Here is a 27,615-nt window from a genome sequence, read left to right on the forward strand (position 1 = left end):
CCAGTGTGGATCTCTTGCAAAAGGAGAGGACTCCAGAGAGGGGAGATAAGGGAAAGGACATTGTAGAACATACTCTTTCATCATCAAAAAGAAAATATCCATTAGAACGCATCTCAAGATGGTTGAAAAAAGAAGTGATAAGAAATAAGAAACAACAATTCACCACATAGGAGGAAAATAGGATGGAAATGATTGAAGTCCTAAGGAAGCCTGATTCACCTCCAAAGGATGTATGAGCATTAGCCTTTGTTATAAGTGATTGTAATCAGGACCTTTTATCTCACATAGCTATCCCTCCTCTACATTCAAACATTGAAGAATTGTCTCTACGAGATTATTAGATTAGGAAAGTCATTATTGGGAAGCCTACCTTGGATACCACAAAGCTAATGGTTACAACAAGAATGGAGGAGGTATTCTAGAGCTTGGAGTAGGATGGGGCAAAAATAATAACACTACAGAGGCAAAATCAAATCCTAAAGGGATATCTGAGTGAATTTTTTGGTCCCTTAGACCCTGAGCATCCGAAGGAAACTTTGAATACAACAATTGAGAGAAGAGATAGTGGTATATCCCAATTCAATCCATTTTTGAGAGCTTGTCAATAATGGAGAGAAAGTCATGAGGATAAAGGTGTATTAATTATATAAGGAAATTTGAAGCTATTACACATCATGAAAGATAATGCAGATAGGCTAGTAGCCATTTTGAATCAAGATTTTGGTTTGAAGGATGAGGTACATACTTGGAGCAAGGATTTGTAGGCATTACAGGCAACTAAAAGCCAAAGGTATTGGATGTTGATAGATGTATATATAGCTAAGGAATTAGACAAAATAGATGACTGGATAGAGAAGATTTTATATGGCAATAAAGTCATGGAGACATTACATGCAGAGATTCATAGGCTCAAGGACCAATTCTAAGATAAAATTTTGGAAGCTGACAAACTTATAGTGATGCATGTTTGGATATTTTTGAGAATGATACATGAGAGAAGTTAGCACCAGTAGAGGTAGTAGTTGAGAAATTTTGAAAGAATTTTGAAGAAGCTTCTAATGATGAAGATATCAAACATGCATTCAAAACAGAAGAAGCTTTATTAGAGCTTGATGTAAAACTCGAAGATTTTGAAAAAAATTGTATAGAAATGGGCAATTACAGGCAGAAAGTGAAATATAAATATAACACCTTATATTTTCTAGATGCGGCTCAAGTTACTAAGATAATCAAGAAATTCAAGGGCAAATATCCAAACATAGCTCTGGTATAAAGGGGAACAAAACCCATATGCCAGAATTTCAATTTTGACACTTAGTGAAATTTTGCATTTTTTGGAGCTTGCTTCCGAGGTGTGCTACTATGCTAGGTGGGCAGGTGTTCCTAGTGTTTAGGTGTAGTTTTTCAGTAGTGTTTTGGAAGATTTTGAAGAACTCAAAGGTATGGCGATAGTTAACTACCAGTTCTAAAATTAGAGCTTTCCATGCATTGGAAATGCATTCTGACAACAGTTTAACTCCTATGGACACCTAGTGAAGATGGAGCTTCTATTTTTGCCACTTCCAGTCACTCCTACATCAATTGAAGGCTTTCTCTTTCTTATTTTCTCATGCTTTTTTTTTATGACATGTGAAGGCTCATGCATCCAATTAATGATATAAAATGCATAGAGTCCTACTTAGCACCAGTTAGATAGGTAGTTTGTACATAAATAAATTTTTTTTATTAGTTTAGAAGCATATGATTGCATAAAGATATCTCTCATTCTCAACACAAATTGAGGAGAAGATTTATTCTAAATTTTGGATTGTAATATGTAATTAGGGTTGCTATTATTTTGCAATAATATATGCTTTTGGTGCTTGCATTTGGAGTGTAGTGATTCTTGCCTAACTGTGTTATATTTTGTGGATGTATGTTCGTGGAATGTTATTGAGCTTAAAGTTTATTGCATTATTTCTAGTTGAGTGATCTTTTAATTCTGGTGTTTTCTATGGATCTACAAATTCTACTATTGTACTTAGTTTGAGGAGAGATCATCATATTGTTCCTACATAGCTTTTCATCTCGCATGAGTGCACTTTCTGTGGCCTTGTGATTTGATGAAAAGTGAAACATCTTATGGTTACTAAATTCCCATCGACCATTACATTAGTCGAATTGAGGAAGTGCTCATCCTATTTTCACTAGTTACCCACCAATCTTTTCAAAAGCTTAACTCACAAACATGTTGTTACTGTGGTTTATGTCTATTAGGATTTACTTTCATGTTATTTACTCAAATTTCTTGTCACCTTATCTTCATTATTTTTTTCGCTAACCCCTTGGTTAAATTAGGAATTCATATAGTTGCATGGTTAAATTGCATTAGTATTAAAACAAAAAAATACAAAAATATATTTCTTTCTTGTGCAAGCAAATCATACATCTTTTCCAAATCATTTCAAAATCAACAAAGGGCTCCTCATGAACATTCACATTTATCTTCAATTGACCTAATTCTAGTAGTTCACAAGATTACTCGGAACCTTGGAGTTAATCCTCAAATTAGCTTTTCAAGAGAGGATTTTGAAAGGATTCATGTTGTTAAGCATCATGCAAAACAATAGCTCAACAATAAGTTCTTCCTTTTCTTCCACATATTTTCTCCTAACCTCTTTTTTATTTTTTCCATGACCTACTGACCTTAATTTTACCACTCTCCTTAGACCTAGATTCAAATCTACCCACCCACATTAAAACTTCTATTTTCCATTTGCTTCATCTTTAGGTTCAAAGTAATCACATGAGAGTATTTGCAGCTGCCTCCAAACTCCACATTTGAATCACTGAGGTCAATAGGGGCAGTCAATTTTTTTCTTCTTCTTAGAGGCAATTTGAGCTTAGGTTGTCTTGTTCTTCTTACCACTAGTAGAAGGGGTAGTAACATGTGACACTTGAGTGGTACGGTTAACTAAGCAATCCACAGAGTTTACAAAAAGAGTAATATTATAAACATGGGCTTCTAGAAGGACAATATTATAGTGAGGGAAAAGGGAGAAATGAGAATTATAAAGATAGAAGATCAGACCTTGATAGAGAATGAAAAATTTATTCCCCAAACTCCTTTCACACACTTCCATGACTGAGGCTTCAAGTTCTTCAAATAGAAAAATTAGAATAGAAACAAGATTGTGATACCAAAAATGGTTTAGTAGAGGGAAATGATACTAGTAACTAATACCATAGAAACCCTCCAAGGTAAGGTATTTCATGATAACAAAACATATCGTGTTCAAGGTTTCGAGATTTTTTCTCTATCAAAGCCACCATGAAGTCTAAGATGAGCTTCCTTAGCCTTAAAGAGTTTGTTGAGGCTAGTCTCATCCAGAACTTTAGTGACTTTTTTCCATGTTTGTCCCTAAGTTGAAGGCCAGTGGCATGAGCGATAACATCCTCATTAATTTCAAATTTTATCCTATGAATATTGACCTTTTTTTCATTCTAGAAGTTAAAAAATTGCATGGAATACACTTCATCATAGCCTCCATGACCTTCATAAAGGGAAGAAATCCTCCTTCAAATTTCATCTAGGCTTAGGGGTCCTTTCACTATTCATATTCAGCCCTCCTAGGATCAATTCTAACCATATAACCCCCCATTTCTAGTTCAAACATAGAGTTCTCTAAATCCTCCAGCATGACAAAAAGGAAAACCCAAATAACTATATGTTTTATAGCGAGAGCCACTACTTCTCAACTTAAAGAAATGATGAACCCAAGCTGAGACAATTACTAAAATTTTATGGAAATAAACCTTCTCATTGTAATAATTATTTGGTACAAGGCTAAGGAGAGTCACATTTCAATGTTTTGAAGCCATGTGTGAAAGGACAATTCCCTAAAAAAGGTCTTATTTTAGAGTCTTTTATACAATTATGTATAGTGGAGAGGTAAAGATAATTATCACCATAATTAAGGAAACAAAGTGGAGAAAATATGACATCATACCAAATAATTTTTGTAACCATTACATAATAATAAAAAGAAATAAACCGAATATTTTCCAAAACATCGTGGCAAGGAACTGACAAAGTGAAATTTGAATCCCCCCAAATGCCCACCAAAATAATGACTACCCAACAGGTCCAATAATAATTCACATTCACTATTAACATCATCAATGTTAAGGGGTCAATAATATTTCTCTCACAATGAGATCTTGAACGTTCGTAGGAAGGGAGGCCATTTATCTCCAAGACTTGACATTGTCAACCTCAAAAACCCATTGCAGCCAGGTTACCAAAAATCATGTTCCTTCTCAATAAGTGTGTTGGATAATAGAATCCTCAAGATAATGAGGGGCCAAAAACCATTAAGGTACTCAACATCAATGATCATCCTTCTTTTATAAGCTTCAAAAATAATAGTTTTTCATCTCCTATAGACTATCAAATTTGGGCTCCAAAAGAGGGAAAGGACCTACAACAAATTACTAGATTTAAAACAAAATTTTCTAGTAAAGGCAAGAATTAAATCACCTCTATGATCATGAACCACATAACCTCTATAACTAAAGACAAGGTCTTGTGTGAAATAACGCCCATCGATGATTGCCATCTATTATTGGCACATCATTTGTAGTTTTGTGTCAAGGTCCAACATGATGGGGAGAAGAAAACATACATCATAACCAAGAATGGAAGAAATTTTAGAATTGATCCTTTTTCATAACACCTAGGAGAGAAGGAGAGTGAATTTAATGTATTTATTTTTAGTGCTAAGGAGTTTATGGGTCCAATGAAAGAGGATAAGTATTATGGGTATTCCATTTTGATAAAACCAATGCCAAGTACTAACCTACAACCCAAGGATAAACTAGATATACCTATAAATATTCTAGAATTATTGGATAAGTATCAAGGGATAGTAGTGAATGATATCCTTAACTCACTATCACCAATCAAGGACATATTCCATTAGATAAACCTAATCCCAAAAGAAAATTTACCCAAGAAGCCTTCTTATAAGATGAAACAATCTTAGAAGGAAGAGATAGACAAGAAAATCCTAGACCCACTTGATAAAGGCTTGATTAGGAAGAGGAAACTACAAATTGTCTCACCAATATTATGAACAACTTTTAAAATCCTCTTCATCAATAGGTTTGACATCTAATTAGAAAAGAACCATAACAAAAGAATCGAGGGGAAAGGTTGAGTTATGAAGAGGAAACTAAAAATGGACATTTGATTAGTTGGACTTTGACAAGATAAAGTGATTGTTTAAATCATGTTACAAGTGGAGAAGACAATAGTGCTCAAGTCTTGAAAGTGTGAACCAAGATAGATTAAATGCATAGGCTTGACCAAGAAACATAAAAGAAGACTAAAGAATTTTGAAGTATATGTCAAGTGATGCTAGTGTCGACTAAGTTCCAGAACAAGTTGAGTAGAATTAGTGTTGACTAAGCATTAGTATTGACCGAGTGATAGTGTATGTGCCAAGAAATAAATTTAATAGCAACTAAGTAACCTAGTGATGGCTGAGTGTCAGAACAAAGTGTTCGTTGAGGAACAAAATTTTAACTATTTATGAGAAATCATAATTTTTAGTTGACTAATTTGGTTTATTAGAATATAGAAAGTGCGTTGAAGATAAGGATCAATGAGTTGGGTCATTTAATACTAGGAGAGGATTAAGTAAATGACCTAACAGATGGATTCCAAGAGAAGTTTCTAGAAAAGAAGAGGATAAACAAGATGATGATTAGATATATTGTCTGTGATAGATCTAATCATAAATTCTAAGATCTATAGTGATGCTTAAGTTGAAAAACATCACAATTACCCATTTAAGGAGGTACAAGGGAAAACTTTCAGTGTGTTCCATGATGTTCCAGATAGTTTGGAAGATTAGAGCAGTTGCTTAAATTATTGACTAGAAAATTTAAGTAGAAGGCTAACACGAGTTGAGAAGAATTTAAGTGTGATTTATTGTAGGGTTACCAAGTGAATCAAAGACATAGATGACAATGGAGGCTAGATAGTGAATCAGTTTATGATTTGAACCAAGATTTGTACATGCAAAGTGAGTTGTACTTAACAAATCAATTGATGTTACTTTCTAAAAATTGTAAACAATATTTGAAATCCTTTAATCAAGGTTGACCTAGCAATCATATGTAAATCTTCTAACGAGGTGACATTCTAAGGGAGTTCTATAAAGTCCTCTAGCAAGGCCACTCCTAATAGGGTGATTAAATCTATTAACAAGGTCACATTTAACAGTGTGTTTTGTAACCTTTAATAGGGTTGGCTCCTAATAGAGCTCATTTTAAAAGATTTAATATTAGTGATATGTTGTTGGTGGTTTTTCCCAAATTGGGTTTCCACATTAAATCCTAGTTTCAAACTTGTGTGGAAGTTATTTATGGTGTTTTACTGATTAATGTTTAAATTCTACAAGTCTTTTATATTTAGGATAGTGGAAAACTAGTTGATGTTACTAAAAGTTGATTGTAGAGACCGAGCTATGATATGATAGGATTTGAAGTTGTTTAAGTAGTTTTTTAGTTTAATTGGTACATTTAGACCTTGGATACCTGATTCACCACCCCTTTCAATTATTCTAAATATTCTAACAATTAGTATTCAAGCATTGGTTCTTATATAGAGAAGTTTGAAGGTACTCAAAGATAAAGATCACGATGTACAAAAATGAGGTACCAAAGTTGATCAAAGAGAATTTTCTTGCATGAAAAATGTTGATGAGGTGACATATAGCTGATATTGGTGATGCTACATTAGAATTTCTAGACAATTCATATGTGAATATAACAACATTCCCTTTGACTTCTCAATAATAGAAAGAAAAGCAAGAACACAATTAGGCAATGTTGGAGATTCCTTCAACACTAAACTATTATGAGTTTGATGACATAAAAGAATACAAGAATGCAAAAGAAATGTGGGATAAATTGAAGACCATATACGGAGGAGATGATAATGTCTTGAGAGCCAAATTAGAAAGTCTGAGAGGAAAGTTTGATGAAATGAGAATGACAAAAGGTGAGAACATAGTTCAGTACTGTCCAAGAATAAATAGGGTTGTTAATACTATTTGAGGTGCCAATGGAAAGATTGAGGATGAGAAAATAATAAACAAGGTATTGAGAACTCTACTTCCTATTTATGCTATTAGGGTTTTTGCAATACAAGAACTGAGATGTACACTAGGTAATGACCTAACTCTAGAAGGTGTGATTGGTAGGATTACTACTTTTTAGATGTCTAATTTTGATAATTACACTCCTTCTAGTGTTGAATATGCTTTTAAATCACAACTGATTCTTAGCAAGAAAGGAAAAGGAAAATAAGTGAAAAGTGACAGTGATACTTCTGATGATTAACTTGATGAACTTGAGGCACTAATAGCTAGGAGATTTGGAAGAGGCAAAAGAAAAATACAAAGGTAAACTTGCTACAATATGTTTTTCATGTAATAGAGTTGGTCATATAGCTCCAAGATGTCTTGGTAGAGAATACATAGATGAGAGAAAGGAAAGAAAGTACAAAGGAAGAAGAGTTGATCGAGACAACAAGAGGACTAAGGAATACAAAGACAAAAGTAAGAAATCTTGTTATATTGTCGAAGAAGAAATTGATATTGAATCTAAAAGTAATGATTAAGAAGTAGTCTATGTTGCTATGAAAGAAGATTCTGATGAAGATGAGAAAATTTCATCAATATTTTATGTGAATAAAAGTGATAGATGGATAATTGATAGTGGTTGTTCAAATCGCATAACTGGTGATAGAAGTAAACTTGAGAACATTGGACCATAAAAGGGTAGTTGTGTTAAATTTGGAAATGATTTTTTATGTCTTGTGAAAGGTAAAGGATCATTAGAGTTGATTGATAAGATCAAATGTGACAATATTTATTGGGTTGAAGGACTTAACTATAATTTCTTGAGTGTTTCATAGTTAAACAAATCAGTTTATAGAGTTGAATTCCATCACAGAAAGGCCAACATATTTGATGATGATGGTAAACTAATTAGAAGTGGTGATCAAACAAAAGGTAACTTGTTCTATCTAGATTTATTTCATGAGACGTGTTTGTTTTCACAACATGAAGATATTTAGTTATGGCACAAGAGGTTATGTCATGCAAATTTTTACAATTTCGTTAGCATTAGTAAAATGAAAAGAGTAAGAGGTTTGCCAAAACTAAAGAAGCCTGACAATGCTATGTGTAAACAATGTCAATTGGGAAAAATGACAAAGTCTAGTTTCAAGAGGAAAACATATTCATCTAATGATATTTTGGAATTGGTTCCTACTAACTTATGTGGGCCTATTGGTGTTCAAAGCTATTGTGGAGACAAATATTTCATTGTATTTGTTGATAATTAAACTAGAATGATGACTGTTATGTCTCTTGAAGAAAAAAATGATGCTTTTTAGTTATTTAATTAGTATTTGGCCAGAGTTGAAAAGGAGACAAGGGAGAGTTTGAAGTGCTTGAGATTTGATATAGGTGGTGAATTCATTTCCAATGAGATCAATATATTCTACAATGAGAGAGGAATCAAAAGATAAATGTTAGTAGCTATGACCCCTCCTCAAAATGGAATAGATAAAAGAAGAAATAAATCAATCATGGATTGTGCTAGAACAATAATGATGGAGAAAATTGTGTCATAGAAATACTAGAGAGAAGCTATAAGTAAAGTTGGTTATACCTTGAACAGAGTGCAAGTCAAGAAAGGTAAAAATGCTACACCTTTTGATCTATGGTATGGATATGCTCATATTGTGAAGTATTTCAAAATCTTTGGAAGAAAATTTTACATACTTATAGATAATAGAAATGGAAAACTTGATGCTAAAAGTGATGAAGGTGCATTCCTAGGATATTCCATAAGAGAAAAGCTTATAAGTGTTTGAACTCTAACACTAAAAAAGTTGTAGAAAGAACAAATGTGAAAGTTGATGAATATATAGAGAAGGATGAAGTCGAATGCAAGAAAAAAGCTGAAGATTATAGTTCATTCATATATGTGAATGGCAGTGCTCCTAGCACTCCACCTGAACAACATAACAAAGCTATAGATCATCAATAGAATGGAAATGCCAAGTTTCAATAGCCAATTGCTGAGCAACAAAATATGGGTGTCAAGCAATAGGGAAATGATGTTGAGTCATAGATAGGGGAAGTTAAATATCTAGAAAGCAATGCCAAGCATGTAGAACATGAACCAGGACCTAAACAAGAGAAAGTAAATGAGCTTGAAATAATTTTTCAAGATGAACCCATTGAACAACAAAGAAGAAAAGACCCTATATTAGAATAATATGTAAGAAAACATCATGGACCTGAGAAAATCACTAGAGATAAAGAATCTGGTGTTGTGACAAGAAAAACACTCAGAATTGATACATGCTTACTTTGTGAGTTTGAGCCCAAATTTGTAAAAGATGTTTTGGAGAATGAAGATTGGATACAAGAAATGAATGAAAAAATTGAGCAGATTCAAAAGAACAAAAACATGGACACTGGTACCCAAACCTAAAGAAAAAAATGTTATTGGAACAAAGTAGGTATTTAGGAACAAGCTGAATGAAAATGGTGAGGTCACAAGGAACAAGGCTAGAATTGTATGCAAATGATATGCACAAGAAGAAGGTGTTAACTATGGGAAGAAAGTTTCCCCTATAGCAAGACTAGAAGGAGTTAGAATACTACTTGCATAATCTTCTTATAAAGGATTTAAGGTATATCAAATGGATGCCAAATCTACATTTTTGAATGGGATACTTGAAGAAGAAGTATACATAGAGTAGATTGAAGGATTTGTTGATCCTAGCAAGAGAAATATGGTGTGTAAGCTACACAAAGCTTTATGTGGTTTGAAACACACCGCTAGATAATGGTATGAAAGACTGCATAACTATTTGGTGAAGATTGGTTTTGGAAGAACAAATGACAACAATAATTTATACTTGAAGACTGACAAGAACAATGAAGTATTGCTATCTAAATTTTTTGTTGATGATATGATATTTGGGGGCAAGGGAGCCTTATGAAAATCATTTTTTGATGAAATGAAAAAGGAATTTGAAATGTCAATGTTTGGAGAGATCAAATTCTTTGTTGTCTTACAAGTATATCAAATGAAGTAAGGTATCTTTGTTACTCAATCCAAATATAGCAAGGAGATACTAAAAACTTTTGGGATGGAAGATTCAAGACTAGTGAGTACACCTATGTCTACTTGACATAAGTTATCTAAGAATGATGATTTACTAATGTGAACCAGACATTATGCAAGCCAATGATTGGAAAATTACAATATGTTATTCAGAGAAAACCTGATATTGCATTAGTAGTTGGGATAGTTGCAATATTCTCTACAAGCCCTAAGGAAAACTATATGATGGGAGTGAAAAGAATACTTAGATATTTGAAAGGAACATAAGATTATGGATTGTATTACAAGAAGACTGATATGTTTGAACTGAAAGTATTTACTAATTCGAATTGGGCAAGAAATGTTGATGATAGAAAAAATACAAGTGGGGGTGCATTCTTTCTAGGAAAGAGACTGATTTCATGGACAAGCATGAAGCAAAGCTGCATTTCCCAATCAATAGTTGAAACTGAGTATGCGGCAGTAGTAGTAAATTGTTCAAATATCATATGGATCAAGAAATGTTTGAAAGGTATGAAGGAAGAGTTTACTAATCCATTGGTTATCTATTGTGATAAAACTAGTGCTATTAGCATATCAAAGAATCTTGTAATGCACACAAAGATAAAGGACATTGCTATCAAGTATCATTACTTGAGAGAGCTAGTTCAAGAAAAAGAAGTGAAATTGGAATACATGAATACTAAAGAATGAATTGATGACATATTCACTAAGGCTTTACCTAAAGATTCTCATGAATATCTTAAAGGTAAACTAGGGTTAATTCCACTAGACAAAGAAACTTAAGCAAAGATAATGCTTTGCATTAAATATGTTGATCAAACTACCTTACAAATTGATGTAGACATTTCTACTTTAGGAGTTGCCTAAGATAGTAGTATAGATTCTATCATACCTAGTGTCAAGCATTATGTAAGATATAATCACCCTTAGAACAAACCTCCATAGTTTCCTTATTGATGCAAGTTCATAGTACACACTAGTCTTCACTAATTCCTTCATCTCCTTGGCATCCTAGCAAAGTCTTTCACAATATTTAGGGATATTTTCTTATCCCTAAAGAATTTTATGCCTTGATTTGGAGAATCAATGACCCCCATTATGACCCCTTCATTGACCTAGAAATCAATACCTTCTATCTTTACCTTCCCCTCTTTCCATGACTTTACCATAAGGTTTGTTATCTTAGGATCCCAACCATTAAGTTTCTCTATGAAGATCGTGATGCCACCATCCCTCAACTTCTCCCACACCTTCGATCTCCTCTTCCACTTCTTTGCTTCACCCTTCAACTCTCTATGATTCCTTTCCCCACCATATTTTTATAGAAATTAGAACAACTTCTCTATGATCTCCAAGTGCGAAGAGCTAAACATTGGTTTTTCTCACAAAAATTGTACTTCCATTTTTCCTTAATAATGCAATTGTAATAACAATTACCAATCATCTAGAAAATGTGCCACAAAGCTCCCCAATTATGATAACTTTGATTCAGCCTATGTTAAGCTTTCATAACTTTAAAAGTAAGATTGACAATATTAACTGTCATTATTTCACTTTATGTTTCCTATCCTCCCCTGGATTCTCTCAATCTCAATTAAAATTTTAGTGGTTGCTAGAATCCCCTCACCACTTGGCCATCTTTATGACATGTCCCTTCTAACTACCTCATTGGCCATCTAGTCAGCAACCACATTAGCCTCATGGTAAACATGTGACACATAGACCCTCTCAAAGGTAACTAATATTTGTTTAGTTTCTTCCATAATATTATTTATACTCTAGGATGGGGGGTGTTCATCCCTTAGGCGTTTTATGATATTATTTGAATCCCCGTCAAGCCATAGGATTTTTACCCCTACCTCTTTTGCCATCTTGGTAGTTTGAAGGGATGCACAAGCCTCAAAATAGTGATTAGTTTGGTGTCCTAGAGGGAAAGGAATTGCTGCTATACCATACCCATGGAAATTTATGATCACCCCCACTACCTACAGCTCCTAGTTAACTTTAGCTGCACCATCAAAGTTGGCTTTGTGCCAACCCTCCGGGGGTAAAGACTAGTGACATTCCTTTCTTCTTTTTTGATTATCATTAATAATTCCAATTTCACCTATGAATGGGTTAGATCCTTTAGTAAACATATAATTTTCCAAAAGGGTATTTTGAATTTTACCAGACATAATTTTGGTAGTAAGGTTGGCATCCTTGAAGATACAATTATTGTGTTCCTTCCAAATTCCATCCAAAACGAGGCACAACCCATTTACTTATTGCTTGGAGCCCTAATCCCTTCCAAGAGTCATCCCACTACCTAAAGAATTCAATAGTTGAGATAGGAGCACACCAGCTCATCCCAAAAGCTTGACTAAAAATATACCACACCTCTCTAGTGAAGGAACATTGTATAAATAGGTGATCCATAGACTCAACTTGGATTTTGCAAAGGAGAAATCTATTAAGAATTTGAAGACCCCTTTTACCAAGATTATCTAAATTTAGGATCTTGTTCTAGAGTAAAAGCCAGAAGAAAATGTTGATTTTAGGGATAAGGTTGGGGAACTAGACCTTTGCCTAGTGTGGTCTTGAATCCTACCTTATAATAGCTTGGTTCTCTAAAGCCACCAAATATATGGCATTAGAAGCTTTTTTCCAAACAAGCTAGTCCTAATCCTCATTCAAAACCACATAGTGGAGAATGGGCATCCAATGTTTTAGGTCCCTGGATAACAAATGCTCCTCCAACCTTGGCCTTGTCTGTAATCACTTACATATCTGCCATACCCATGGATACAAATACAAGCCCATCTTTTATATTTAGGAATGTTGAGAAGAGGCCCCTAGATCAACTAGTTTTCCTACTAGAAAAGCATCCTTCCCATTACCAAAACTACATTTTGCCTTATTATTGGCCATTCGTTTGGCTCTTAGAATGCCATTCCATATATTTGATCCATTGGGAATTGACCCTCCATAGTGAAAGTGTCTAATTGAAGGTCTACATAGGTATTTGTCTTCCATGATGTCCCTCCAGCCCCCCTTGCTAGAAAAGATTTTCCAAATTTGTTTAGCTTGGAGAGCTTTATTGAAAGGTCTCAAATTTCTTATACCCAACGCCCTATTTTGTTTTGCGAGGCACACATTGTCCCATGCCACCAGGGGAAATCTCTTGTTGTCTTCTAATCTAGACCAAAGAAAATTCCTCTGGATCTTCTCCAAATGATCAACATACTTGCTAGGAATCCTATAGAGACTCAAAATATAAGTTGGGAGATCCTAAAGAGTGGATTTGACTAACTAAATCTTGCCAGCTTGGCTAAGAGTGACTCCTTTCCAACCAACCAATTTCTTATTAAACTTTTCAAGTAGGCTATTCTAGAAAGAATTAGGGGGTTTGAGGCCTATGGGGAGACCCAAATATATAGAAGGGAGGCTTCCTAATTCATAGCCCAAAATTTCAGTAATCTTCCTTTGTCTCTCAACCGAAGTGCTATTGAAGAAAACAAAGCTCTTGTTCTAGTTGATTAGCTACCTCGAGCCCCTAGAGTAAGAGCTCAATATATTTTTCACCACCTTATCTTCACCAACCATGGATTCCCCTCCCATAATAGTCATCAAAAAATTATTGTTAATAGAAAACTAGGGGACTAGAAGAAGGCTTGATTCTAGTCAAAGCACCAGAATTTCAGCTAGTAGAAATCATCCTTCCTAGACATTTAGCCAAAATAATGAAAAGAATGGGTGAGGTCGGATCTCCTTTCCTGGGCCCTCTTGAGGGTTTGAAGAAAGCTGAGGGGGAGCCATTGACCAAAACAACCAAAGAGGTAGTAGTTGTCACTAACTAGTTAATAAGTTTGATGACCCTAGAATTAAACCCAAAGCCTCTAAGAACTTTGAAAAGAAAGGATTGGTCCACCCGATCATAAGCCTTGGACAAGTCAAGCTTGAGGAGGAAACCTTCTCTCTTTCCTTCTTCCAAAGAGTGGATAACTTTATGGATATTCCTACTTGAGTCCAAGATTTGTCACCCTAGAACAAAGCCATATTGCTAAGGTGCTATAATGGAAGGGAGGACCTTGATAATCCTTAAAGCCAAAACTTTAGAAATAATCTTGTAGTATTAGTTGTAAAGGTTGATAGGTTTGAATTGGTCCAAAGAACCTACCCTAGCCACTTTTGGAATAAACACAAGGAAAGTGGCATTTACCTTCTTGAGTAGACTCTTGGCTCCAAAGAATTCTTGAATCACTTTGGTAACATCCAAATGGACCACATTCTAGAACATTTAAAAGAAAAAAGAAGGGAAACCATCTGGGTATAGAGACTTGCTAGCTGCAAGGGAAAATACAACCTAATAAACTTCTAGAGGGGAAGGGATAGCCACAATCATAACATTCTCCTTAGGTTGGACCAGATCCAGGATATTCAAAATGATTAGAGAAGAAAGATATAGCCTCAGTAGCTATATCATTTTCCTCTTCCAGAACAACTTCCCCCAGCTAGATTTTGTAGATCCTGCTATAAACTCTGTGTTTCAGAGTAGAGGTATGGAATAACCTAGTATTTTTGTCCCCCTCTTTTAACCAAATAACCCTTGATCTCTATTTCTAGTAGGCCTCCTCTTGACCAATTATATTGTGAAGCTCTATTAGAATAGTTTTTATTCCTCTTGCCTCTATTCATTATACCCCTCCTTTTGTCAAGAGTTACTGACTTGGCTAGGTGTTCATTGCATATCAAATAACTATGTTTCAATTTTCAAGACCCCATAATTTTTTTTGATATATTTTTCATTTAACCATTTTGTGGTGTTTCATTTAGTTTCTACACTTCACATTTTTTCTAAAGTTGAAGTTGCCTAGTTTGAAGTCCTGCATATTGGGACCTATTATTGGTAAGTTAAAATTGAGCATATCCTTCATTTTGATGTTGCATACATGATATGTGTTAATTTTTATCCCATATTGAATTCATTTTCCAACTTTTCTAAGTCCAGTTTTAATCCAAATTATTCAATTTCTCTAGTTGTCAAGTGTTGTAGAGATTAAGAGAGTGAGCTTCACAAGCTTGCAAATTTTGACCAAATTATCTTCATGTGATCTCATCTATGATGTTTTCTTGTATACATCAAGAAGAACTAAAGACCCAAGTTTCAAGTCCTAAAGTATTTATTTGATAATTTTTCAAGTCAAATCTAGATGTAGTTTATATAATATTCATGCACAATCAATAAACATACTTGTAGGTTCCTAAGTTGGTGAAGTGATACCTTTAACCCTATAATGTATCCTAATGATCTATTTGATGATATATAATGGTAAAATATTCATGTACCAGTGTACAAAATTATGGCTCCCTAAGCTCCCATCTGTTAGTTTTATTAGAGCAATATGACATGCAGTTTATTGTGTTTTCACACATATCATTGTAGATTAGAAAGAAAAATGTATGTTATGAGATTAAAATATCTTAACCTAGGTAATCTTAAGAAGTTATATTTTACAAGATAGAAGTATGTGGATCAAAGACTATATGGGTGTGTGCACCAATATGGTGTACAAAAAAGTGGACACCACCCAAAAAACACAAAAACATTAGTAACCTGATCAAGCTATTTCAAATTTCAAAATATGGCCAGGTTTGCTAACTAAGCCTGGCCAAAATATATTTTAAAAAACCTAATCGTGTTTCAGGTTCTAAGGCCAAAGATGTCTTCAAAACCCAATTGGGTCATGGAGAAGAGTACTAATAATTTACTTCTTCAAAACTCAGCTAGGTTTTGTAGAAGTATAAATAGGTTCGACTCTAGAACCCATAACTTTCAAATCCAGAGTCCAATTGACTGTGTTCAAAATGTATTGGAAAGATACTAAAAATCTCTATAAGATAATGTAACTAAAATAATCCTAAGAGATTAATATTTTATTTTCCATCCATTTCAATCAAGCATAGTCTAAAATAGGTAGTAGTTGTTTCTAAGACAAGGAATGAATAGGTAGATAAGAGTACTATCATACCAAATCCTAATATCTCTCTCTTACTAAATCCTAACCTCTCTCATTCTCTCACTAAATCCTAATGTATCTCTATCTAGCTCATAGCCCTTAACCTATCTTTCTCCACCCAATCCCTACAACCTCTCTATGAATAACCCCTAATCTCTCTCTCTCTCTCTCTCTCTCACACACACACACACACACACACAAATTTCTAATATATATATATATATATATATTTGTATATATATCCATCCTATCCCTTACTATATTTCCACCCCCTCTCTCTTAGTATCCTTTATTGTCCCTCTCTCTCTCACTCTCTCTCCCTATCCCCTACTCTCTCACAACCCTCCCTCTCTCTCTCTCAATATCTCCTTCCCTCTCTCTCCCGTTCTCTCTTCTCTCTTTTTCTCTTTTCATCTTGGTCCCCATCCTCTATCTCTCTTCCTATCCATACTATTTTTCTCCATCCTCTCTTTATCTCATCTTGTCCCCTACTATCTCTCTCCATTCACTCATTTTATATATTCCTATCTCTATCTTATCCACTTTCTCTCTTCCTATATCCATCCCATCCATTCCACCCTCTCTCTCACTCTTCCTCCATCATATCAACTCCCCCTCCTCTCTCTCTCTCTCTCTCTCTCTCTCTCTCTCTCATATCCCCATCCTCTCTCTATCTTCCTATCCCCTACTATCTGTCTCCATCTTCTCTCTATCTTTTTGTCCCTACTCTCTCTCTCTCTTCATATCCCCTACTAACTCTCTCCATCCAATCCACTTTGTCTCTTCATATATATATATCTCTCTCTTCCTATATCCAACCCTTTGGTGCTCTCTCTCATACTCATTGAATCTATCTCCATCCTATCCACTCTCTATTTTCCTATCTCCATCTTATCCTCTCTCTCTCTCTCTCTCTCTCTCTCTCTCTCTCTCTCTCTCTCTCTCTCTCTCTCTCTCTCTCTCTCTCTGCATCCTACTCCCTACTCTATGTGTATCCTACATCTCTCTTCTTATTTTCATCCTATTAACTCTCTCTCTCTCTCTCTCTCTCTCTCTCTCTCTCTCTCTCTCTCTCTCTCTCTCTCTCTCTCTACATCCTAGTCCCTAGTCTATGTGCATCCTACATCTCTATTCCTATCCACTCTCTCTTTCTATAGAAGTTGATGAAAGTTGAACCCCACAACTCCCCAGAATTACCTACATGCAAAAACCTATCACAAAAAGAGAGAGAAAAAATTTATGGAGGATAGAATTGCCAGATCCACATATTAGACATTCTTGATGAGAAAAAAGAGAAATTTCAATTAATAGAAAGTTAATGAATTATTACAAAGATATCAATCATTATAAAGGAGATTAATACCCTAAAAGGTAAAACCTAAGTTGCATGATAATAATTAATAAAAAAATTAATTATTATATGCCCAAAATTTAGCTTAAGTAAACTAGAGGTAATAAGTGACTTAATAATTAAATCAATATGATTTAACTAATAAGAAAATACTTTATTACTCTAACACTTTCTATCTCCATCTTATCCAATCTCTCTCTCTCTCTCTCTCTCTCTCTCTCTCTCTCTCTCATATCCCATCCTATATCTCTCTTGTTATCCACTCTCTCTTCTTATCTCCATCTTAGGATTTAGTGTGTAAACAAGGGATGGAGGGAGGGAGGGAGGGAGAGGGAAGATATAGGATTCAAATATGTTAACATTAATGTTTACTTATTAGTTTCATGTTTTGGAAACAATGGCTACCTATTTTAGACTATGCTTAATTCAAATGGATGGAAAATAAAATATCAATGTCATAGGATTTTTTTAAATCTTCATCATGTTGTATATCTTCTCAGTATATTTCCAACACATTTTAATGGAGTCAATAATACTCAAAATGTCAAAATTATGGCCTCCAGAGTAGAGCTCACTTTTACTTTTTCAAAACCCAATTAGGTTTTGAACAACTAAATTTTTACTTCTTCAAAAACCTGATTGGGTTTTGAATGCACTTTTTTCTTTTCATAACCCAATTGGGTTATTTGAATCCTAGAAACCTAATCAAGTTATGGCTTGGTAATAGTCTAGGGAAACAACCTAGAGGCTTGGGAGACTATTTTTCCTCCATTTGTTTTCCCTTTAGATATTTTTTCATCTTCCAAGATGAATTCTTATCTTTGTCTTCATCATGTTTTCTATTGGAAAAGTGGGTATCTATAAAATCAACACCATAATCTTACTCATCTTCTTAGCTTTCTAACCATATACATTTTTCTATTTTTGGACAATATTAACATTGTAAACTTTAATTATTTTTACAAATGTCTCTAGAGTCCCCACAGACACATGTCTACCTTTATTTTAAGAACTTTTTATATACTTAATTGATTTCAAAATAAATTACATATTATTGTTCTACACTTGATTCTATACACTTTTAAAAAATAAATCATTTTTTATTATTTTGATGTAAGTTATGCCCACCACTAGAATAGGTACCAAAATGTTAGGATGTAGTCAATTAAATAATTCATTAAAAAATACACAACTTATAGATTTCACTCTTAACTATCATCCTACCAAAGGGATTTGCACAATAATAAATATAACTACATCTTTTTCTCCGCACATTAAAAATAGCTATGTTATGTTTACTATAAAAAAAATAGGAACTATTTTTCATGTGTGTAGGATTTGACCACCTAATCTTATCTATTTTAAAAAAACTCTGGTAGTTTAGAAAGTATATCCAATGTACTACAATTTATAATTTTACGTCCTATCCAATTTTAGGTTTACCCAATTTCAAAAAAAAGGTGTCCACTTGTACCCCCTTTTTGTACACCATCTTGGTGTACTTACCCATATAAGTCATATACTTAGATCCATATATATAATTTGATCATTTTATAGGATTGGTAAGGATGGGAGATTATTAAAAATATGTCACCTCATTAAATGGTTAAAAACTGAGTTAAAGTGATCAAAGGGTTCCCAATTTTGACCAAGCTGCACATTGATGCTACCTACTAAATATTTAAAGGAAAATTGAATGAGATTGTTTTTATAGTCAATCCCACCTAGGACTAGACTTGATGCATCAATAAATGGTTGTATTCTGAATCAAAAAATATCTTTGGTTTTAAATCAAATATTTTAATGAGAATATTATGTGTATTAATTAATGACGAGAGTGAAAATGAAGATGGTGATTGTGAACTTGAATATAGTCCATGTGGTTGAGTGCTGGAAAGTAAACTATCTAATCTTTGATCTTGATACAAAGACACATTACTCAAAGAAAATGGAGTATTCACATTTGGTTAAGGAACAAAAATGACAACTTTGTGACCTTAGGACAACATTTCAAGCATATATGACTGATATTAAACTCTTCATTCTTGTGGAGGGTTTTTATAAAGGTTGGTTTTTTTCATCTTGGTTTTGGCATTGCAAAAAAAAATTGAGCATTATTTTATGTGGATGGGAGATATTACACCATCTTAAATTCTAAATATTCATCTCATTATGAAGATCTTTTTTGAATGAAGAGTGTTTTTGTAAAGGCTGGTATTTTTCATCTTGCTTTTGTGATGTGAAAACATGAGTTGAGTGTTATTTTATATGTATGGGATATGTTTCACCATCCAAAATACTAAATACCCATACTTCCCAAACTGAGCCATTCAAAGATAAATATATTTTATCAGTTTGTAACTAGTGTCACACATTAAAACAAGGAAAATATGCATTATCACAAGGTGTGGAGGCACTTAAATAGGCTCTTACTAATACTTTGGTAGGAGGTTCTATAGTAACATCAAATTTAGCCAATTATATGGACCAAATGGAAATGGAAATGGAAATGGAAATGAGAAAGCTTGAAACACCTGAGAGCTTTGTGCATTAGGCAAAAAATCTATGACAAAAGACTCTATAATAGATGTATCAAATTCTTATAACTTTTCAAGAATCTAGGGGTTGCTTGTAATGGGGGATTATTTCAATCATCTCTGAGCCCTTCATTCTCATTAAGGTTGAAAGAAATAAATTCATTTTGAAATGAAGGGGTTGCAAGAAGAAGTAATTCATCTATATGATTGATGGTAGGTTAGTTAGTGACATGTTGTTTTCCCTATCATCATTCCAAAAAAGTAAGTAGTTTCCAAAGGTGGACACATGAAACATGGATGCTACTTTTATAGGGAATGGGCCTTCCAAGCCCATGGACAACATAGAAATAATCAAGGGGTGCTCTTTACCAGCCTATACTTCAAGGAAAGGTGGAAATTTTCATCCACTTAGGGGTCTTGTGAAGGCATTTTATTTTTTAAGGCAAGAAAAATCTTCTAAAATGTGGAGGGGAGTGTCATTTTTGGTTAGGGTGGGCCATTTGCATAGAGAGCTATGAGTGATAATATCCCACATTTCTTCCTTCTTCTATAAGCTTCTTATAAGCTACTTATATGAGCTTCTTCCTTCTTCTATTTATTCTCTTATCTTTTCTTGGGTTCTAGTTTGGAGAGCTTTTTAGATATTGGTTCCAAGTGGTTCCATACTTTAGTTATTATAATGCTTTGTACATAATAAGATTAAAAGTTATTCTAGTCTTCTCTTTGAATTTGGTTTTTAGTATCTTGAAACTATTGTTTATAAATGAGAAGAAAACCTGTTTGAACTTTATTTCTTTCAACATCAACTAATGTCTCTTGAGAGTTTTGAGTTATCTTCTTAGTCATTAGGGCCAAATATTTGAATGACTATTTTTGCAAATTTTCTACAATAAATGTTTAGCTTCTAGCTTATGTTCAAAATATATGTTGATGTTAGCTTTCACCTAAATATCGGAGATAACTAAAGTTATTTCAAGATTACTAAGATTGATAATAGTATATTTATTTGAGATCTTGTCTATGTAATGTATCGATGTCTTTTAGATAACTGGTTATGTGTTTGTGTCATTTTTATGAATGGTTGTTCTAATGTTGATACCTAATGAAAAAGGGAGTGGTTAACTTATTTTATTTCTATATAAACCTTGGAAGAAACCCATTTCATATAAATCATAGAATTATTTTTACTATTGTGTATGTGTTATTACCAATCTCATGCTCCACTTTAGGATCTTGATTGATGATTGTCTAGCCCACATTCAATATTTCCCTAGATTGTTTTTGAGAAAGTATATAAGGTTATCTATTTATTGATTCAAAGATTTTGTTGAGTAAAGGCATATTAGGTTGAATCTAGGTATACCCACCTTGGTTTTACAAAGATAAAAGTGTAGAAGGATAAGTCTATCCTTGTTAGTTAGTTGAGCCCTCTTAGAAATTGATATTTGGAGTTATCAACTTCTTATGACTTGTTGCAGAGGGTCCTAGTAGCTTGTAGAGTGTAAAATCTACTATTTTGGGAACTGACACTAGACATTACACATAAAGTGTCAAATCAACCACAAAGTTAAGCCAACCATATTTCATTTGTTAGGAGGATACAAAAACCAAAGGAATCAAACACTAAAGAGAAACATCTTTAAAATGATAAGAAATCCAATGCTAGACAAGGAATAAAATGCTAAGATGGAATGAATATAGAAGCCATTAGATGAATGAATAATCTATATTATATCTATTAGAAAATTAACACAAATAAGTATTCATGATTATATCATAATGACGGTGAAGGACATGTATGATAGTGATAGCAGGTTTTATAGCAAAAATAATGATGGTAATCTTAATAAAAGAGTGAAACAAAAAATGTCAAATGAACATAACCATGGCGCACATGCACTAGAGGTCATAGAACACTATTTCAAGGGAATTTTAAAGTGATTGGGGGATAGAAAATAAGAAAGCACAAAAAATGATAATGATGAACATTGTTTTTGCTACACACATTATCTTCAAAGAAAGGAACTAAGAGGCAAGGAGTCAGAATAGTGATTTCTAAAGGAATAAAGTACTACTTTGAGATATGTGAATAATAATGAAAGATATTTAAAATAGTGCTAATGGTATCAATTAAAGAAGTTAAATTTTTTGTTACATGAAGCCTAATTAGGATTTTGAAGGTTAAATTTTCCCCACTTTCATCGATGTGGTTTCCCCTTAGATTTTTCTATGGGGGCTTAGGGGTAACATCCCCACGATGGGGTCAAGGGGCCAAAAATGACTTTATTATTGTAAAAGGCATTGGAATTTATTTTATTTTAGGCAACACATTTTAACTCTAATTTTGTAACCAACACAAGTCTTATATAAAATGGCTTAGGGTTATGATCACAATGATTATTTAGTAGTTTCTTGTCGTGGTATTGAGTTTCAAGGGATTGCATATTGTAATTAGGTCGAATTACTAGATAATAATATTGAACTCTTTGTTTGGTGGACTTAACCCAAGATTGGGTAGGCCACATTAAATATTTGTGTCTTATGTTCTATTTTTGTTTGATTTATTCCTTTTTCATAATTGGTCATATTTGCATGTAATTATTATATTTCCATCTAATAATCCTACAAAAATCTTGAAGAAATTAATACATAAAAACCATAAGTGGAGGACAATGTTATGACTATCATGGAGTATTTGTACAATTTTAATAGTGAGCATATGTTATAAAGATGAGTTGAATGAAGTGATATGTTGAAGATTTGTAGAAGGTATCAAGAGGACAACTAAGGACATCCCTAATCCAAGGGAGAAAAAATTTGAAATGCCTTCATCAAAAAGGCCTATATCCTAGGGGGAAATGTAGAAATAAGTGAGAAAATTGTGCATATTTCAAGATTGCATCACCATGCGAAGTTTGAATTTCAAAAGAGAAGAGTCTATCACAACCACCTAACTTTAAATTTCAAGGAAAATGAAGTAGTCAAGTTCCCAATTTCATAGAGTATCTACCATTAAATAAGAGATATCACAACTTGGAGTTCACTCATCTAGTCACTCAATGCTGAGAGAGTAAATTGAAATATCAACTTCAACTTGAGTAGAAGTCAAAATCAAGAGCCTTTTACTATATATTTGGATTTTGCACTTCTTTTCTCTAAGTTATTGTCCACTTCTTGAAATGAAGAAAGAGTACTTATAACAAAACTTTTAGAGTTTTTTCAAAATTGTATTTAGTTTTTCCTTCTGATTTTAATGAAAAATAATAAACTTCCTAGTGTAGGAGCACCTAAGGATCATAGTGAAAGGTCCTAGAAGTTTTGGCTTATAGGTGGTTTTATCCAAAAACTAGGCAATAAGGGCTAAGTATGAAGCCCCAAGGGTGTTATTAGAACCATGTAAATAGGTAGGTGAGTGTGAGAAAGTTGGTAGTCAAGAAGTGTCCTTAGAATGCCTAAGTTGCTTGTAATTGGTTAAATGGGTCAAAGGTTGACCAAACTTTGACCAAAAATAAAGAGTTGGGAAATCATGTTAAAAGTTGGTTTTGGAACTTACAAGACTCATGTGAGATGTACTAAAGTCTACACATGGTGAAAGTTCAAAGTTGCTCAAGCAACTTTGCATTTTGCAAAAGTTGCACTAGACAACATTGACAACAAATTACCAAAACTAAGCAACTTGAAAGATTTCAATTATGGGTCCATAGAAGATGTTTCCAAAATTTTTAAAGGAGTATAAAAAACCATTACATGCCCAGGAGAAGGGTTGGTGATGAGGTTGTACAGATTGAATGTTGAAGCAATAGAAAACAATAAGCAATTTCTTGTTACAGTTAACTTACACGTCCAAAATCCACATGCTAATGGATTGATTGGAATCTCTAATTTATCTTGTTAGATATATAATTAAATTCAGTTTGTTTCATATTTATTTGGATTCTTGAAGATTAGTGTAGATAGGTGTTTGTAAATTCTTTTTTGGTTCACTAGTTCATTGTCCTGATTAGACTAGCACCAAGAAAAATGGATATTTCCTTAGTTCCAATAGTCAAACCACTATGGCCCTTTGGAATCAAGAATAGAATTTTAAATACTATGTATATATTAATTTTTGAGTGTTTAAGAATTGGTTTTCTATTTTTAAGGTAAATCCTTAAGCGAGTAGAAGGCTACCTGACTAGGTGAAGATCAACAAAATAGAGGTTAAAAAGCATAGTAGATGGATTGAAATGATCTATCTAATTGTTTAGTTGGAGGGAGAAAATAGTGAAAGCACACCATGCCAAGGGAAAAGACTTATGAATTAATTTTATATTTACTCTAGTGAATTGGCATGAGAAACCCTTGAAACCCTTAAAAATAGGGGTGTTTTGGTTTGACAGTGTACAAACATCTTGGTGACCTAAAACTAGTTTAATCTTGGAATAATCTGAAAAGGGTATCCAAACATGAAGTTTTTTTCTCATATCCTTTGGAATGTTGTGAAGTTAGAGACCTAAAACTCAATTAGGAGGCCTAATTGCTACTAGCCCTTGTAGCCCTCCTAAACAAGGAATTCTTGAGATTGTCTACAAACTGATCACTCAAACCTCATAAAGCACATTGAAAATAATTGAATGCATAATAAAAGAAGCCATACATGCCATGGTAGCTTGTTTAATGTCTTGGTTCAACCTATGTTGAGATTCAAGACAAAGGATGAAGCTTAATCTTGGAGTTAGTGATGAGTTATGAATTGGTGGGAGTGGATTGGTGAAGTAGGGGAATAGGAGAAGCATTCCTTTAGTTGTAGGGTGAAGATAAGACCCTAAGAAGGTTGTAAGAGAGCCTTGAGTGCCTTGGTTGATAGGCTAAGGCAAGTTAGAAATTCCTCCTCATCAAATTGGCATTAGAGCTAATGAAAGATTTGGGCTAACTGTATGTTTGACTTGGAAGGAGAGTCAATAGGCAAAGGAACCATGGTTACAAATGCAGAGGTAGAAAGGAATTTCATAGAGAAATGGGAGAGAGACATGATTCTAGAAGATTCCTTCTATGCCATGAAGGAAAAACTTTAAAAATTTGAAGAGACAAGAGAGCAAGTTAAAGAGAAGTTGGAAGAGAATGAAGATAAGGGAAAAGTCAGCTAGAAAGGGATTTTATAGAGGAATGGGATTCTAGAAGAGTCCTTAGATTCCATGAAATAAAAACTTGAAAAAGTTGAAGAGACAATAGAGCAAGTTAAAGAGAAGCTGGAAGAGAATGAAGATAAGGGAAAAGTCATAGATGAAGAAGATATACAACCTGAACTAGATCCTCTAATGCAAGAAGAACCCTTTCTCAAAACCCTCAAGGAAATGATTGGAAATTCACTTGAAGGTATACCCTCTTTCACAGGCAAGATGGATTTAGAGTTTGTAATGGAATGGATAGAGGGCATAGAGAATCACTTTAAATGTGAAGGAGTCATAAAGGCTCAAAAGGTGAAAGTTGCAAAGGCGAGATTGAGGGAACCAACCCTAACTTGGTGGAAGTTTCTCTAAGAAGAGAGGGAGAAGAAAATCAAGAAACCAATAGCCAATTAGAAGGCTATGATAGCTAGAATTAGAGAAAATGATTTTCTTGAAGACTATGAGATACAACTCCACAACAAGAGACAAAGCTTGAAGCAGAAGGATATGGACATTGCCTATTATATAGTGGAATTTCAAAAACTATGTTTAAGATCTAAGATTCAAGAGGAGGAAAGTGTGAAGGTTGCTAGATACTTAGGAGGCTTGAGATGTGAAATTCAAGAAGAAATTAGTTTATGGACCCCCACCATAGTTCATAAGTTTTTTCAGTTGGCCGTTAAGGTGCAAGAGAAAAACAAGAAAAGGAAAGATTCCAGTGCAAGGGGTAGTGGTAGAGGTAGAGATGCTGGAGGTGGATGTGGAGAAAGGAGTGGTGAATCCAAGAACCAAGAAAACTCCAAGATAAATGAGAAAAGTAGTGATAGTAACAACAGGGGTAGCTATAGTAGAGGGAGATGCCCTAATAGTGGAGGAAGAGGAAGAATTGGTAGTTTTGGGAGTTCACATTTTTCTACCATGAAGTTTTATAACTATGGTAATTTAGGCCACCCAAATTATAGATGTCTTGACAAAGAATCCTCATCAATCCATGGGGAGAAGAAGATCACCTATGCACAAGGAGAGGGAGATGACATGATTCATTCAGAGGCAAGCCTTGGTTCAGAGAAAGGAGAAAATATGATGTTCAAAATAGTTTTGATTAGAGAACCTGTTGGTTTTTTAAAACTACTAAGCAACAAAATGCTTAATACCAAGATGACAATACTCACACAATCTAAAGACTAGCCAATTCTTATTAACAATTGCATGTGCAAAGCATTTGGGCCCAACTTCAACAAAACCAAGGGTGGTTTTCAACTCTTTTGGCTCTACAAAACCAGGGTAGGTATACCCAAGGATGATTCAAGACTGGGAAAACTGTATGAGGATTATATTTAGTTTCATTCCGATTCTCATCTCAAATCCTCAAATACATAGGTAATTCTTGATAACTTGATAAACACATCCCATTTAACAGATATGGCCAAAAATTCTTCTATAGATCTGCAGGTGTTCTCAGCAAAAGTGGCTAACTAAAGCTAAAATATTCCATGCAGACAAGTACTGGCCAACTTTTAAGATCTACAGGAAATAAAAGTAAAATTGATTTAATTCTACATTTTTGACAACCATTTGTGACATATTTCTCTTTTAGCTGGATCAAATTTGATCAGTGCCTAATCCATTGAGGTTCAGAGTCTACTACAAATTTCTAGATCTAATTTGTTGCCTTACAAAAAATTTCATCAGCAATTCTTATCAGAACTCATCATTCAAAATCCTTTCCCCTACTACAGCAATCTTATCATATTCATCAGAGCTTTTACTTAATCCATTGAATTAATAGTAGTGATAAACAAATATACAACCTAATTGGATTGCATTCAATTGCACAAGCCTTTACTTATGCAACATCAAGATAACCAAATAATCGAAAGGAGACAATGTTCAAAAAGAATATATATGGGGACAGTTCATAATTTGTATTCATTTTCCTTGAAAATTGTATACAATTTACAGTAAACTTAGAATGACCTTCAGAAAGAAACACATATCATTCTATATTCATGTACTCTCAAGATCTAACAGAGAAAATACACCACCAATTTTTTACTCAAAATGATGAACCAAAAATAGACTAAGTATGTCACTTAGAAAAATAGAATTCAGACCTTCACATTGCCTTGAAAACTCACTTATATAGGTGTGAGTTGCAACAAGCAAAGGGAAAATGTGACTGCCAGGTGTCTTTACAAGAGGAAAATGCATACATCTGTCAAAAAGAAAATGACTAACAGGAAGTTATGCCAATCACACATTCTCTTGTAGGCTTCTATCTATCACCTCCTTTTGTTGATTTTGCTCCAACGGTGATTCTATCATATATGTAATTGCTAAGCCTATCCCTGACAAAATCTATTCTAATGATTGCATTCTAT

At 33.8% G+C, this 27,615-nt stretch overlaps 1 pseudogene; it reads left to right on the forward strand.

Moving 5' to 3' along the window:
• The first annotated feature begins 19,378 nt into the window (after positions 1-19,378).
• Positions 19,379-20,229, forward strand: LOC149556691 (transcription factor TGA2.2-like; annotated as a pseudogene).
• Positions 20,230-27,615: the final 7,386 nt, after the last annotated feature.

Source organism: Cupressus sempervirens, chromosome 5, assembly GCF_028749045.1.
Source record: "Cupressus sempervirens isolate cs-2001-9-10 chromosome 5, ASM2874904v1, whole genome shotgun sequence".
Classification (NCBI taxonomy): Eukaryota; Viridiplantae; Streptophyta; class Pinopsida; order Cupressales; family Cupressaceae; genus Cupressus; species Cupressus sempervirens.